The following is a 14,031-nucleotide window of genomic DNA, read 5'->3' on the forward strand; positions in this document are numbered from 1 at the left end:
TGCAGAACATTCCACCAGCCAGAAGAGTCCTGGCAGAACTCGTCTTGTAGTTCTACAAAGCATCAGTTTCCCGGCCTCCGTACTTACCCCAGCTCCAAGAATAAGGAGCTTTGTTCGCTTGCCTCCCCTCTCCTGGCCATTCCCATGAGGCTGCATCAGTAAAAAGGGAAAGCTAGGAGTGTCACTGCTTGCTAGGTGCCTCGGTACAGCTGCTTTTGATCCCCAACAAGCCTGTGAGAAGGAGATCATCCTCCCTGTCGCAACAGAGAAGGCTGCAGAACAGCTCTTTTGACTGAGTCCTTGCTGCACATAAAAATGGGAAGACATTGGTTTCACATACTGTCTTAGCATCTCCGTGTTGTCCGTTTCTGTGTTTGCAATGGTAAACAACCTGTCCCTCCCCAGAAGGACATGTAGCTCCAGAGATGATTCTTGATGCATGTCTTCATCTTCCCCCACAGCCCCAGGGGCCATGGCCATGTGGCACTGTCCTGTAAGGTAAGCAAAAGCTAAAGCCAGATGCTGAGACCAGCTGTGCCACTTTTGTTGAATGACATTGGCAAGGTCCTAACTCCTGCATCTGCAAGGCAGCCACCCCAACCTTCTCCACCTCCCCCGCCTGTAGGAGTCGATGAGAAGATCAAAGGAGGTGATGTCCCGGAGGCATGTGTCAGCATAGCACCTATGCAAACCAAGAGGCCTTGGGCAATTGCCCTCCCATGTCTAAATCGCTGGAACCACCATCAGCCCAGCACTGTGGAGATGTGGGCAAGAGATGAGCAACACACACCGGGGTGATCTGGGGCAATTCCAAACCTCTGGCTCATTTCCTCTACCAGTTTTGGACTTCACAGACTGACCTTCCCTTACATCACCTGGGAAGGGCTGGCGGTGAACGTGGGTAGAGACTCAGTCTGGACCCCCATGAGTCCTCAAAGGAGCAGACTGCTGGTGCCAACCTCCCAGGCCTGCTCAAAATTCCCAGATGGCTTCATTTCAAGAGCTTTCAGAAGGAAACAGACCAGCAAGACTGGGCTTCTCTATTTAGGATCAGAGATCCAGAGAGAGCTTACCTGTCCCTGGGGACCAATGGGGTAAGTGCTGGGCCAGAATTCATAACAGTGAGTGGCCATCAAAAGTCACAGGCAACTTGGTGGAAGACGGGCACAGGCAGGAAGCTCTGCAGCTCCCGACCAGAACTTTCCTAGTTTGATAAAACTCTTCCTTGTTTCAAAATTCGACCAAATTTTCTTTCATGGATTTTTTTCCTTCAAAGTTTTCTGTCCCCGAGCCTGTCTCCAGGGCCCTAGGTTTGGGGGCTGGAAGGTTTATTCTGAAAGTATGTGTCATTCAGAGGTCTGACCCCTCCTGGAGGTTTCCTACTCCACATAGGACCTCGGGAGCCCCACCTTGCCCAGGAGATGTCCCCCTGCACAGCATGGAGAGGGGCGTGGGTTTCCTGAGGATGGGGAAGATCCTCACACTTCCAGCCATCTCCCCTCAGAACGTGCCTGGGATCCAGGGAGTCCTGGAGTGCACCAGGGAGAGGGAAGCCCGGCCTCTACAAGTTCAGTGACTTGGAAGGAAGGCCTGGGGTCAGCAGGAGAGAGCACAAGCCACTCGCAGTTTGCAGATTTCTGTAACTTCAGAGTGTCAGCCGTAGAGCAATGGAGAGGCTTCCCCGGGCAGGCCTGCCTGCAGAAATGACTCCTGCCTCAGCAGAAGTGCCCCAGGCCCAAAGGCCAACAGTGCAGCATATTAACCCTAACACAGAAGGAAGGATGGTACCACCGGCCCTGGACACCTGAGAAACAGCTCTCATCACCAAGGAACCAAATGCTTGATCTACTTCCATTTGAATTTATTTACATTTGATTGTCCACATGTGGCTGACGGGTGGACCACAGCACCACTAGAGCACCTTCTTTTCATGTATTTGACATGATTCTTCATGTCCCCAAGCCCAGGGCATGGATGGCTCACCATGCCCACGGCCACTTGGCTAACTATTTAGCCCAATCCAGCCCCTACCAGACCCTCATCTCTACCAGAATTACAAAGTTAGACAGGACAAGGCCCAGGCCTTCAAGAGCTCCTGGTCACATGCCGGGACTATCTAGGATCAGGGCCTGTGTGGGGAAGGCTGGGAAGAACTTGGGTCCGAGGGGCTGGATGTGGTTCCAGGAGGGTGGGGCCAGATCTAGGAAAGCGCTGCAGGAGCAAAAGGCTGTGCAGCCCCGGAAGATCACAGTAGGCTTGGTAAGTGAGCTGGAGGGAGCTGGAAGTGGACAAGGTGTGTCCCCAAGTCTTGGGCAAGCAGGGCCTATTCCCAGAGGGATGGAGCGAGAAGCAGTCACCCATTTGATTTTGCAGGTCCCTCTTACAGCCAAGTTTAGGAGCTCAAGACATTGTGACTTTTAACACTAAGGAGCTGTGGGGAGTGACTTGAGTCTGCCCAGCAGGGGAGGGACAGCTCATGGACACTGCTGAGTGCACAGAGGAGCAGCCTCCAACCCTCCTGCAGCCACGGAGTCTCCAAGCCAGCTCTCTCGTCCCTAGGGTGTGTCTTTGCGTCTGCTCTTGGTGATGAAACAGCCTGGCCACCCACTTCTGACAGCTCACACTCAAATCCAGAGGTGTGAAAAATAGGGAGTCCAGCCCAGGGAGGACAGAGCAGAGCACCATTCTTCACTGATTTTGGCTTTAGGAAGCCCTATCTCCCTCCCTCATCTTTCACCTCTCCTGCATTCAAAGGAGGTAAAATTAAAGTATTAATCAAAATTGTACAAATGAGGCCTAGTGCCAGCTTGCACTAATTACTTCCAGCAGGTCTGGCCCTTTCCCATGCAGAGTGGGGACAGTGCAGGGCTCACCCCTCTGCTCCATCCTGAATCACCAGCCTCACCAGAGGGACTGACTTTAATTAATCCTCGGTTACTGTCGAAATCACATTGTCCCGAGGGGGTGGGGCAGCTGAGCAGGAATACCGTTTTAAACATATACTGTAAACAACACTGGTTCTCTGGAGGGTTCTGAGGTTCCAGGGCTTTGACTCTTTCCCCGCCGTTTATTTTTTTTGGTATCTTCAAAACTAAGCCCCTTATATTTCTTGACTCATTTCTGCTCAGTTGACTTTCTGATGCTAACATGAGAAGGTCAAAGGAAAAGACTCCCTAATAAAAACAAGTAGCTTTTGTCTGCTATCAAGTAATTGCTCATAACCTGCTTAAAACATCATCCCATAGATTGTCAGATGGCCAGTGAGCTAGAAAGAATAGGGCCGGATAGCTGGACAGACAGACAGACACACACACACGTGCACATAAAGACATGTATTCATTCTCTTCAACCTGGACAGCCATATGATAGAGGCATGATTAGCCTGGCTACATAGCTTGTGGACAGGAGGCACAGAAAGCTTAAGCAACCTGCTCAAGGTCACGCTGCTAGTGAATGAGAGACTCAGGCTTTGTACATGGGAGTGGAAGCTGCAGGTGTGTATTCTTAGCTGCCACATTGTTCCAAGTTGACCCTTCCTTCTTCCCAAGCTTCTGATTGTATTCAGTCATTCGTGAGACTCAAATCTGCACAGAGTTCAACCCCTGTAACCCACAGGCTTTCTTTAGAAAGTTAAATGTGTATAACTTCGTGTTCGGCATCACCCTCTCTTCTTTTTTTCTCCCCCTTCCTTTCCATCTACAATTACTTAATTGCATACATAATTACTTGCATGGGAAATTGGTTCCCCAGCATCAGGCAAGCACAAGGAACCTATGTATTGCCCCCGAGACCTCGAGGAAGGTGGGATGGATCATTCAGAAGGAGCCTCTTTCTTTGGAATTCTTTAAAAAATGACCTGCTTTCTTTTCGAAGGGCTGGAGAGGGGATTTGGAGAGTTCTTTTCCCCCAGAGGCTCCCCTGGGATGGCTGTGAACTTGGCAAACCAGCTCAGAATTACCCCAAAAGAGCAATTTGTTCCCTAGCAAAACAGGATAATTGTCTGGGGCAGACCCGAGGCTGCTGGTGCGCGGGTCAACAGAGCTGGAGGGAGCGCACTCTCCAGCGAGAGTCTGTTTGGGAAACAATTATCTTGCTTCCTTTGAATCAAAGATAGTCCTGTGCACTGTGTGCACACACGGAGATCAAATATAGTGTACGGTCTCCATAGATTCTCTTCCTTTCAGGAAATTATTCATTGATAATGCTGCTGGCCCAGACAGCCGGCATCCTTACAGTAACTGCTCTTTGCTTTCTGAGAATAAGCCAACTAGGCAGGAACTGTGACTGCAGTTAATGAAGCCTCTTCCCTTTGGAGAACCGTCTCTCTCCTCTGCCCAACTTACATCATTGAAATACGTGGAGAAGCAGCTTCTTTCTCATGGAAATAAAGATGTGCCCTCTATCAATGGTGTCACTTTCAGCTTCGTTCAAACATTGCAAGCCAGGGCTTTGTTCATGGTGCACTGGGTAACACCAGCCTGTGCGAGGTTCAAAGAAACAGGAGAAACAGGCCCTGTCCTCCAGCATCTATGGTCCGTGTGAGGTGGACAGGGTCTCACCTGCACTTGATGCTGACAAGCTTGACCACGGTGGGGGAAGAGATTTGGAGGTCCTTCCAGGAGAGGTGGAAAGAATGCTACTTGTCAAAGTTGTCTCTTCTGATCTCAGAAGCAATAGGGGCACTCGTCCTCTGAGGTTCTGCACTATTCCTGGAGATGAACCCGCTGAGTTCTCTAGGTTTACATTGATGGACGTTATGTGATGGCAGGGGTCAGCCAAAGTAAGAGCACATGGAGAGTCTTCTGCCAGGGCAGGCAGCAGTAGACCATGCTAGCATGAGAACCACAGGTTTGAGAAAGCAGGGCCAAATCTAGAAGAGACCACCCAAGGGACAGAAGAGGCCCGGGTGCTCAAGCACCACTAGGCTAGAGCTGTCACACCTGCGTCAAGTCCTTGCTCAGATTTCTCGGCTTGGCAACATGGTTGTTTTATATTTTCTTAGTTTTGGTGGCTACACTGGTCACTGCGTATTTAGAAAACAAGACAAACATTGATCTGTTTGTGGGGAAGATAAAGAAGTGGGAGATCATTGTCCCTTGGAGTGATGAGAAGACTCTTGAACTTTCATGATGAAATATTATAGCAAGAAAGTGGAGAAGAACCATCATCAACTGAGTCTCAACAATTTCCCTAGCTTCACCCCCAAATGCTCCACTTCTATGATCCTCTAAGTAAATCTTTCCAATAATCCCACATGGTGCTGTCATCTGTTTTACTGATAAAGAAATTGGGGGGTCAAAGAGAAAGAGCATCTCACAGTCAAGGAGGGAAGAGACTCTCTTATTGGCATCAATGACTCCTGAATCTTCCCCTTTCTCCTACCACATGGGAATCCCTTACCCAGGCAAAGGAACCTGTGATTCACAAAGAGATTGTCTGATGTGCATTTGCATGTGATCAACATAATCTCTCACTTCCAAGAGGAGCAAACTGAGTCTTTAGAAATGTTAAATAATGTCACTGAAATCATGTATCTCCTAAGGATGAGGCCCTTTTTAGAAGCGTCCTGTGTCTGCCTCTATCTTCTACTCCCTATGTGAACTTTAAAGAGGAAAAAAGATAAGGATATTCAGCTAAGCAACATGGGGGGCAGGAGTCAAGAGTTGAAGGCTATTTGAAGACAGCTCGCTCACAAGTGCCCTGACTAGGGGCCACTTGCTGAATTCTCGGTGCATGAGCTTTCACTGTGGCATTTCTGCCCCTGTGTAATAAGCTCCCTCTCCAGGAGAATCTCTGGTGAATAAGAAGACGAGTCAGCATCCCATTATCAGTGCTGTTTTTCCTTCTACACCTCCACAAAAGATCATGTAGGGATTTTTGTAACAAGGCAGCAAATGTAGCCAGAGGAGCTAATTCCAGAGAAAGCTTTTCTGTCAGTAGCACGTGTACAAAGGGACACACACCAAGGTGGAAAGCAAAGATGTGAAGACTGTCTTCCATGCACCAAGGAAATGGCCACAACCCCAACCATGAGCCCTGGAGCCTGGCTGCCATGTCAATCAAATCTGAGCCCAAACTCAGAAATATGAGAAGAGCCAATACAGACTTCCCCAGACCTCAGGCAGAATGCAGCTCTCCAAGAAAACTCTCTGGAAGGTGTCTGTACATCCTACCAGTACTTTGGTGCAAGTCTTCCATCTAAAGTATAGGTGCAGGGCAAAAAGAGAAAAAGAAGAACAGAAAACAGGAAAGAAAAAGAAGAAGAAGAAGGGAAGAAGAAGGAGAAGAAGAAGAAGAAGGAGAAGGAGAAGGAGAAAGAGAAGAAGAGGAGGAGGAGGAGGGGGGGGAGGAGGAGGAAGAAGAAGAAGAAGGAGGGAGGGGGGAGAAGGAAGGAGGAGGAGGAGGAGGAGGAAGGAAGTGAGGAGGGGAAAAGGAGGAGGAGGAAGAGGAGGAGGAGGGAGAAGAAGAAGGAGGAGGAGGTAGGAGAAGGAGGGAGAAGAAGGAGGAGAAGGAGGAGGAGGGGGAGGAGGGGGAGGAGGGAGAAGAGGGGAGGAGGAGGGAGAAGAGAAGTGAGGAGGAGGTAGGAGAAGGAGGGAGAAGAAGGAGGAGAAGGAGGAGGAGGGGGAGGGAGAAGAAGGAGGAGAAGGAGGAGGAGGGGAGGGAGAGAAGGAGGAGAAGGAGGAGGAGGGGGAGGAGGGAGAAGAAGAAGAAGGAGGAGGAGGGGGAGGAGAAGGAGGAGGAGGGAGAAGAAAGTGGAGGAGGAAGGAAAGAAGGAGGAGGAGGAGGGAGAGAAAGAGGAGGAGGAGGGAGAAGAAGGAGGAGGAGGGAGAAGAAGAAAGAGGAGGAGGAGGAGGAAGGAGAGGAGGAGAGGGAGGAGGAGAGAGAAGAAGGAGGAGAGAGAGGAGGGAGGAGAGAGAAGAGAAGAAGGAGGAGGAGGAGGGAGAAAGAAGAAGGAGGAGGGAGAGAGGGAGGGAAGGAAGGAAGGAAGAGAAGGGGAGGAGGAAGGAGGGAGAAGAAGGAGGAGGAAGAAGAAGAAGGCAGGAGGAGGAACAAGAAGAAGAAGGAGGAGGAGAAGAAGAAGAAGGAGGGAGTAGGAAGAAAGAAGGAAGGAAGGGAGGAGGAGGAAGGAGGAGGAGGAAGAAGAGAGGAGGAGGAGGAGGAGAAGAAGAAGGAGGAGGAGGAGGATAAAGAAATGCTTCTCTATGTCTAGTTCTGTGACACATACTGGAAAACTAGGTGACGTTGAAACAGAAATGACCATAGGAACTGGCCATCTCAACCTCCTGAGATCTAGTCTCCTGGCCAAGGGAGGTTGGTGGAGAGGGGACAAGGAGCTGAAGAGAGGCAGGCACAGTCAGCACGTCAGGTAGCAGGAGTTGCACTTGTGGGGTTTCATGGAGTGCAGGAGTCAGGTGGACGATGGGTCCTGGCATAGACAGAAGCCCCCAACGAAATCAACACCCATGGGCCCAGTGGTAGGGGAACTATAGGGACAGCCGGTAGGTACTCTTCTTCAGCAAAACACTAGCCCAGAAAACTCTGCTTCAGTTTGAAGATGAATAAATGCCAGGAAGAAAATATCAGAAATATGAGAAGAGCCAATGACTTTTCAAAAGTTACTGAGTAAAGGAAGGAAGAGAGGGAGATGAGAACAAATTAGCAAGGAATAGGTCCCCGAGGAGGGCCTAGTCCTGGAGCGATGTGTCTGGAAAACACTTGAGTGTCATAAAGAGATTAAGAAAGTGGGTGGGATAACAGAAAAGAATCAAGATGAGGAAGCTCGGGGGAAAAATCAAGAATTACGGAAATAAAAGACACTGTAGGAACAGCCAGGAAACAGGAATACGCCAAATGAAACAAGCGTATAGAAGATGCCCTGGGAAAATTATAAGTCCCTTCAATGGAAAGAACATTAAAATGACCACAGGAAAGTTGTCATGGGGGAAGGAGTTTCGAAGTTGTGAATAACGAGCAGAGGGATCTCAGCAGAATGAGTAGCCACGGGGAAATATTCAATGATACAACACAAGAAAACTTCATTTTTATACAAAGATTTGAATCTCATATGAAGACAAATATCCTGGGCCACTAGATCCCAGCGAAAAAGAAGACAGAGAAAACAACACCAAGATAAAACAGGATGAGGGCTGAAAGCTGTGAGCTTTAAGATACACAGGGGACAAAAGCTAGTTACCTGCAAAGAAGAAGAGAAACAAGGTAGCTGCACAGTGAGAGTCAATTCTGGAAAACTGGAGAGCAGAGAGCCTCAGGGCCCCTGGGAAGTGATGGGTGGCCCGGATTCTAGTTTCCCTCCCTCCCTGGCAGCCAAGGGGACAGGTCAGGGAACTATCAAATTACCAGGGTGCCAATCCTAGCATTTCCTTTGCTTGAACAATGGCCCCAGGTGCAGCGCATGGCAATAGTTTCTAATCCACAGGTTGGGTGTGGTCCACTTCCCCAACCTCGGTCCTCCTCCAAGCTCCTCCCCAGGTGGTTTGCAAGATGGACAAACATGACCAATCACATCCTATATTACATCAACTTGTCATTATGTTCACCAAGTGGACAAGAGATCCAGTCACCCCACCCCATATTACAGTTGTTCCATTTCCTTGTACCTTCACTGTCCGTCTGTCTATCCATCATCTGTTTATTTCTTTGTGTGCACTGGGGATTGAACCTTTGCACGCTAGGCAAGTTACACTGAGAGACACCCTTAACGTGTTTATACTTTAGCCCATCCTGTTGTAACTTGTTATGAAAAAATCTAAATGAGAGAAGGACAATCCGGCCAGGAACAGTGTCTTCAAAACGCAGCCTGAGCCTGGTCTTTCCTGGTCTTTCCACTTAAAAGTCCCACCTGCGCTCAGGCTGCACCTGCCAAAGTGGCTATTCCAGTATGAGACTTGTTACTCATTTTCTCCTCCTCTTCTCCGCTTCCTTTAGTATTTCTCCCTGAATGCTGTGGTTTGACACCTTCTGTTCCTAAATCTAATACATCTCCCTCCTTCAATAAAATAGATTTTTTTTTCTTGTTAGCAGTGTTAACCAATATCCTTCATGTGTAAGAGTCATACCCCAAGATCTCAAAAACCTGAGAACTCCATCAGTGAGAACATCCTTGGGGGGAGAAACAACGAGAGATCAAAATAAAGAATTTAGGAAAACAAATCACAAGGGCTGGCACAGAAAATTAAATTCATTAAAATATTAAGCTAGGAATAAGCAGCTGTGGGGTTTACGGTTACTGAGTAAAACATCTCTGGTATAAACCTCGGCAATAGGAAAACAGTAATAAACTGAGAACTACCAGATTTGTATCAACGTCATTTTTTCATAGCAAAAATTCAACAAATATTAGGTGAACATTATGTTTACGGAATTTTTTAAAAAGAATAAAGTAATAAAATGCCGACCATCCCCACCTTCTAATTGTCTTTCCTACTCTTTTATAACTGAATCTGTGTGTCAACGACTAGCCTGCCTTGTTAAAATAAAAATTAGCTTTAGCTCAACGCTTATTGCTATTTGATATCAGACTTTTCTCCTTTTATACAGTATCCATGGGTTTCGTATCTGTGGAGTCAACCAACGGAAGATGAAAAATATCAGAAAAACACAGCATCCATACTGAGGGACTAATTGTTTTCTTGTCATTATTTCCTAGACAATACAACACAATGGTTTGCATAGCTTTCTCGTTGTATTAGGTACTGTACAGAAATCTGCACAGGATTTTAAAGTGCAGGAGAGGAGATGTGTATGTTACATGCAAATACTATGCCATTTTCTAGAAGGCACTTGAGAATCCTCAAATTTGGGTAAACATGGGGGTTCCTAGAAACAATCCCCCCCCAGATTGGGAGGGGTAACTTTGTACAAATAAAATACTTTTGAAACACTGAAAAGTAGTATGTGTGACACAGGGCACATTTTTCCTGAGTGCTTTCCGTCTCTCCATCTAACGTCTGGTCTCTTAGCTCTGTATATGCGCTACAGGGTGGGCTGACGTTGGCCAACTGCTAAACATCATTTTTTAGGATCACAGCATTTTGGTAACTTTATTGGTTTTCTTTGCACTTTTTGTGCAGCATGAACATACCTATTATGAGAATCTGTATCTTTTGTACAGCAACACAATGATTTTGAAAATCCAAGAATGGGTAATTCTGCCAACTAAGTGATCAGTCACTGGGTGCTGAGCATCTGTGTCATGCCAGGTGCTCTGGTTGGCCCTGAGGGGCAGACCCTGCTCCCAGGTAATTAAGGGCCAAGACAGCAAGCCCAGGATGAAGAGTAATGAGAGAGCAGAAAATAGATGCTCTGCTGGCCTCTGAGCCTGGGGACGGGACCACATTTCCTTGGAGGCCATGAGTCTTGGACCACAGGGCTTCAGCCCAGGGAGCAGGAAACCAGTGCTGTGTTCAGTGGGCATGTGAGGGATGGGAGAGGGAGACGGACATGGAGGGAAAACAACTTGACACACCTAGGATGGGAGTGAGTGGAAATTCCTGCCAGAGGAAGCTGTCACAGAGTGAAAGTGGCCAGGTGACAGGACAGTGTCCAGGTGAAGTGGCAAAGCAGAGAGCTCTGTAGAAGCCTTTCGACTGTGCTCACCTGGGGAAGCTAGGTGTATGCTAGTCCAGCCTTCACCCACAGCACGCCCTCCATCACATGTTTTTCTCTTTGTAAAAATCTTTCTTTTAAAAAAAAAAAAAGTCAAACAACATTTTCTCCCTGTTTTGTGCAAAGTTTGGAGCAACTCTTGTTTGCAAGACAAACACAAGGAAATAAATCTCCTCACAAAGCCAGTTGGGGAAATTAAACATTGATTGGATCATGCCCAGAAAAGATGGGGGGGGGAACCAAATTGTTGATATCTCAAACTCCTCACAGTCAGGGGAGGATTAAAGGGTTTAGGCTTCCCAGACCTAAGCCAGACCCTTCCCCATATATTCTTGGCCCTGGTATGATCTATCCAGAGCAGGAGGGAAGGGAAGCAGGAAAACACCCCAAACTCACACAAAAACAAAGATGGGATGTGCACTGTTGTTAGATCCATGGATCCCCTTGCAAAGCCTGCTTTGTGCCGAAATCACAAGGACAAGAACAGCCTCCAGATGGGGTGGTCCAGGAGGCTGGGCTGATAGATGGGGGATGGTCACACACAGAGCTACCTTCTCTGAGTGTAGCAGAAAGCTCCCGCCATAATCAGCTTGTGAAAAGGAGACTCCAAGTAGAAGGTTTCAAACCCTAACCATGCTGAGGGTGAGACCGCTGTGTCCTTTGGAAAAGCCACTAGGTGAATGGCGGAGAGGCAGAGAGAATGGACAGAGTATCAGGCAGACACAGCATGTGCCAGGTCCTGGACCTGCGTTCAATGAACCCCCACTTCATGGCTGTGGGCTAAGTCAGTGGGGATCTTCTGTCGCTGGTCTCCCACCAAAACCTCCATTCCTGTTTGCACCAGGTCTAGAACTTCCGGTGGCTTTGAGAGTCTTGAGTGGCATGTGTGGGGGCCAGTTCTTCAGAGCCTTTCACCGGAGAAGAGCAGGCTGTGCCCATGGCCAGACCAGGTGGAAAGAGGGCCACGTGCAGTATGTGTTTGCAGAATGGTGACAGCTCATGGGAGTCAGGCCACGGTTTCCAAAAATCCTCCCAGAAGGCTCCAGGTCATTCTAGGGGTAAGTGGGGTCTTGTCCGAGGCTTCCTGGATTTCAGTGCTCTCTGCCCTCGTTTGGATCCAGGCATTCCAGGTGTGGTATCTGCTCTGCTTCTATTGACCCTCATGAACCCCCATTCAGCAGCCCTAAGGATTAAATGAGAGATCCTGGAAGCATGCAGAAGGTGCCTAATAACTACTCACTAACTGATGGAACAAGAAGGCCTGGTTCTGAAGAGGTATCCAAGCTAAAGGCTAGTATGAATATTGTCCGATATCAAGGCACCTCTTTCCGGTAGGCACCTCTTTCCGGTAGCAGACTTGAATTTGGCCACTGTCAGGAAAGGTTCTAGAGCAAATCTCTAAGGTGCAACTTGAAATTCGAAAAATCACCTGAGCGTGCGGTGCATGGAATTGCACTGCCGAGCTCGGCATGACTTCTATAAATCTATACACATTTATACCCAGCAGCCAAAACACATGCAGTTCAGGAGCTTCAATACATTCTGATGATAAAGGAAAATGTGTGTGTACATACATATATATACACTATATATATATTTTTTTTTCTCTTTTTTTCTCTTCTCCCTTCAGGAGGAAAATGAGAACTGAGTGAATGGTATGGAAAAGACAAGAGGGCAGTCACTGCCTTAAAAGGGTCAAAGTGACTATTAATTTTTTTCTGTTGGTTCTAACAGTCATCTCAAATTGAATTAGGAAGAACAAAATTGATTTTGCTAAATTGAAAACCCATTCAATATGTTGAGGTTTTAATAAGATTCTGATGCTGATCTCTGGATTGCTTAGGAATATTTAATGTCTGGCTTTTAGGGAGACACCTTTTAAACTCCCAATGGCTCCCCGAGCAGCTGTTCAAAACCCAACAGAAATGACTCTCCATCCCCCAACCCTCCTGTCCTTCTCTCTCCTCAGCCTTGCCACTGACTGCCAAATTCTTACCTTCTCATGAGAGTGCATTAACTGAGTCTTGGTTGCACGTGACAGGAAGTTAAATCATTGCCTCAAGTAAGTAAGAAGCCCAGAGGTAGCTAGCTTCAGGCAAAGCTGGCTCTAGTCACAGAAGTGATGTTTGTAAGAAACTTTCTCCCACCCTGGCTCAAGTTTGTACTAGGCTGCTTTCTGTCTCAGCCATCCTCTATGTTGCTATGGCAAAGAAAGAACCATTTTCCAGTGAAACTGTCATCAATCTGGTTTAGGCTCCATGGCTGTCCTTAAATATGAATGTCAGGGCTTGGGTCCTGGTCCCATGCATAGAACTGAGCTTGGTCGTGTTCCAATCAGAACAACAGGACTGGACTCACAGGTGAGACAGAGGATGAGGTAAAGGTCTGTTGTAAGAAAGTCAAAGATTGCAACACAGAAGGCCCATCCAACAGGACCTCTTCACAGAGTCTCTGATGAATTTTTTGGGTGTGAAAAACACCTCCCTTAGAACACAGTCTAACACCATCTCTGGTGGTCATGGAGCACTCTCACAACCTGTGATGGGTGACGATAGAGTGTGTGGGTTACCAGGATTTAGGGCAATGGCTTCCATGTTAAGTCAACGTTGGGGAGGAGTGAAAGTGTGGGTCACACAGATGCAGATGTCAGTTCTTCTTTATGTAACTGAGGCCCACAAACCCAGAAATGATTTTTTGAGATGCCAACATCTTTACTTGAAAAATGGAGGTGTCTATGGCTGAGTTATTTGGAGAGAATGACTTTGTATTAGAAATTACTTCGCTTTATACAAACACACACACACACACACACACACACACACACACACACACCACCCAATACATTCCCTGACCCAAAGAATGAGCTAGAAACTTCCTCGGGATTGGACTCACCCGGGCCAATGCTATTCTCAAAGCCCCTGAGACATGACACTGCACACCATGGTTGTCAGTGTCTATGAATGAGAAACAGCATGGGGAAGCCTTCAGGGGAGTAAGAGCTCCCTTTAACAGTGTCTGTCCACCATTTTGGGGAAAAAAACAAAGACAACCACTTCTATCTCCTGCTGGAGCTCCTGTGTCTCACGATTCTTGGAACACAGCACAGAGCTGGCGAGGGTGCCCAAGGGCTGGAAACACTGAAGAGTGGCCTTGGTACAAGGGACACACTAGACCCTGGCTGGTCACTCAAGGAGGCTGGGATGTTGTTACATGGCATGCTTCTTGATCTAACAGAATAGGAGTGGTAATAAAGCTCTAGACCTGGACTTGGGAGCACTGGCTGCTCTTGAGTACGGCCTCCACCATTTAGCACCAGGAACCCGTGGAAGTCATGATGGCCACACATCTCAAATGGATACCTGTCTGCCTGCTTCACAGGAGTTCTTAAAGGATTAAGTTGGCTAG

The sequence above is a fragment of the Urocitellus parryii genome, chromosome 6 (genome assembly GCF_045843805.1).
Source record: "Urocitellus parryii isolate mUroPar1 chromosome 6, mUroPar1.hap1, whole genome shotgun sequence".
In the NCBI taxonomy this organism is placed as follows: Eukaryota; Metazoa; Chordata; class Mammalia; order Rodentia; family Sciuridae; genus Urocitellus; species Urocitellus parryii.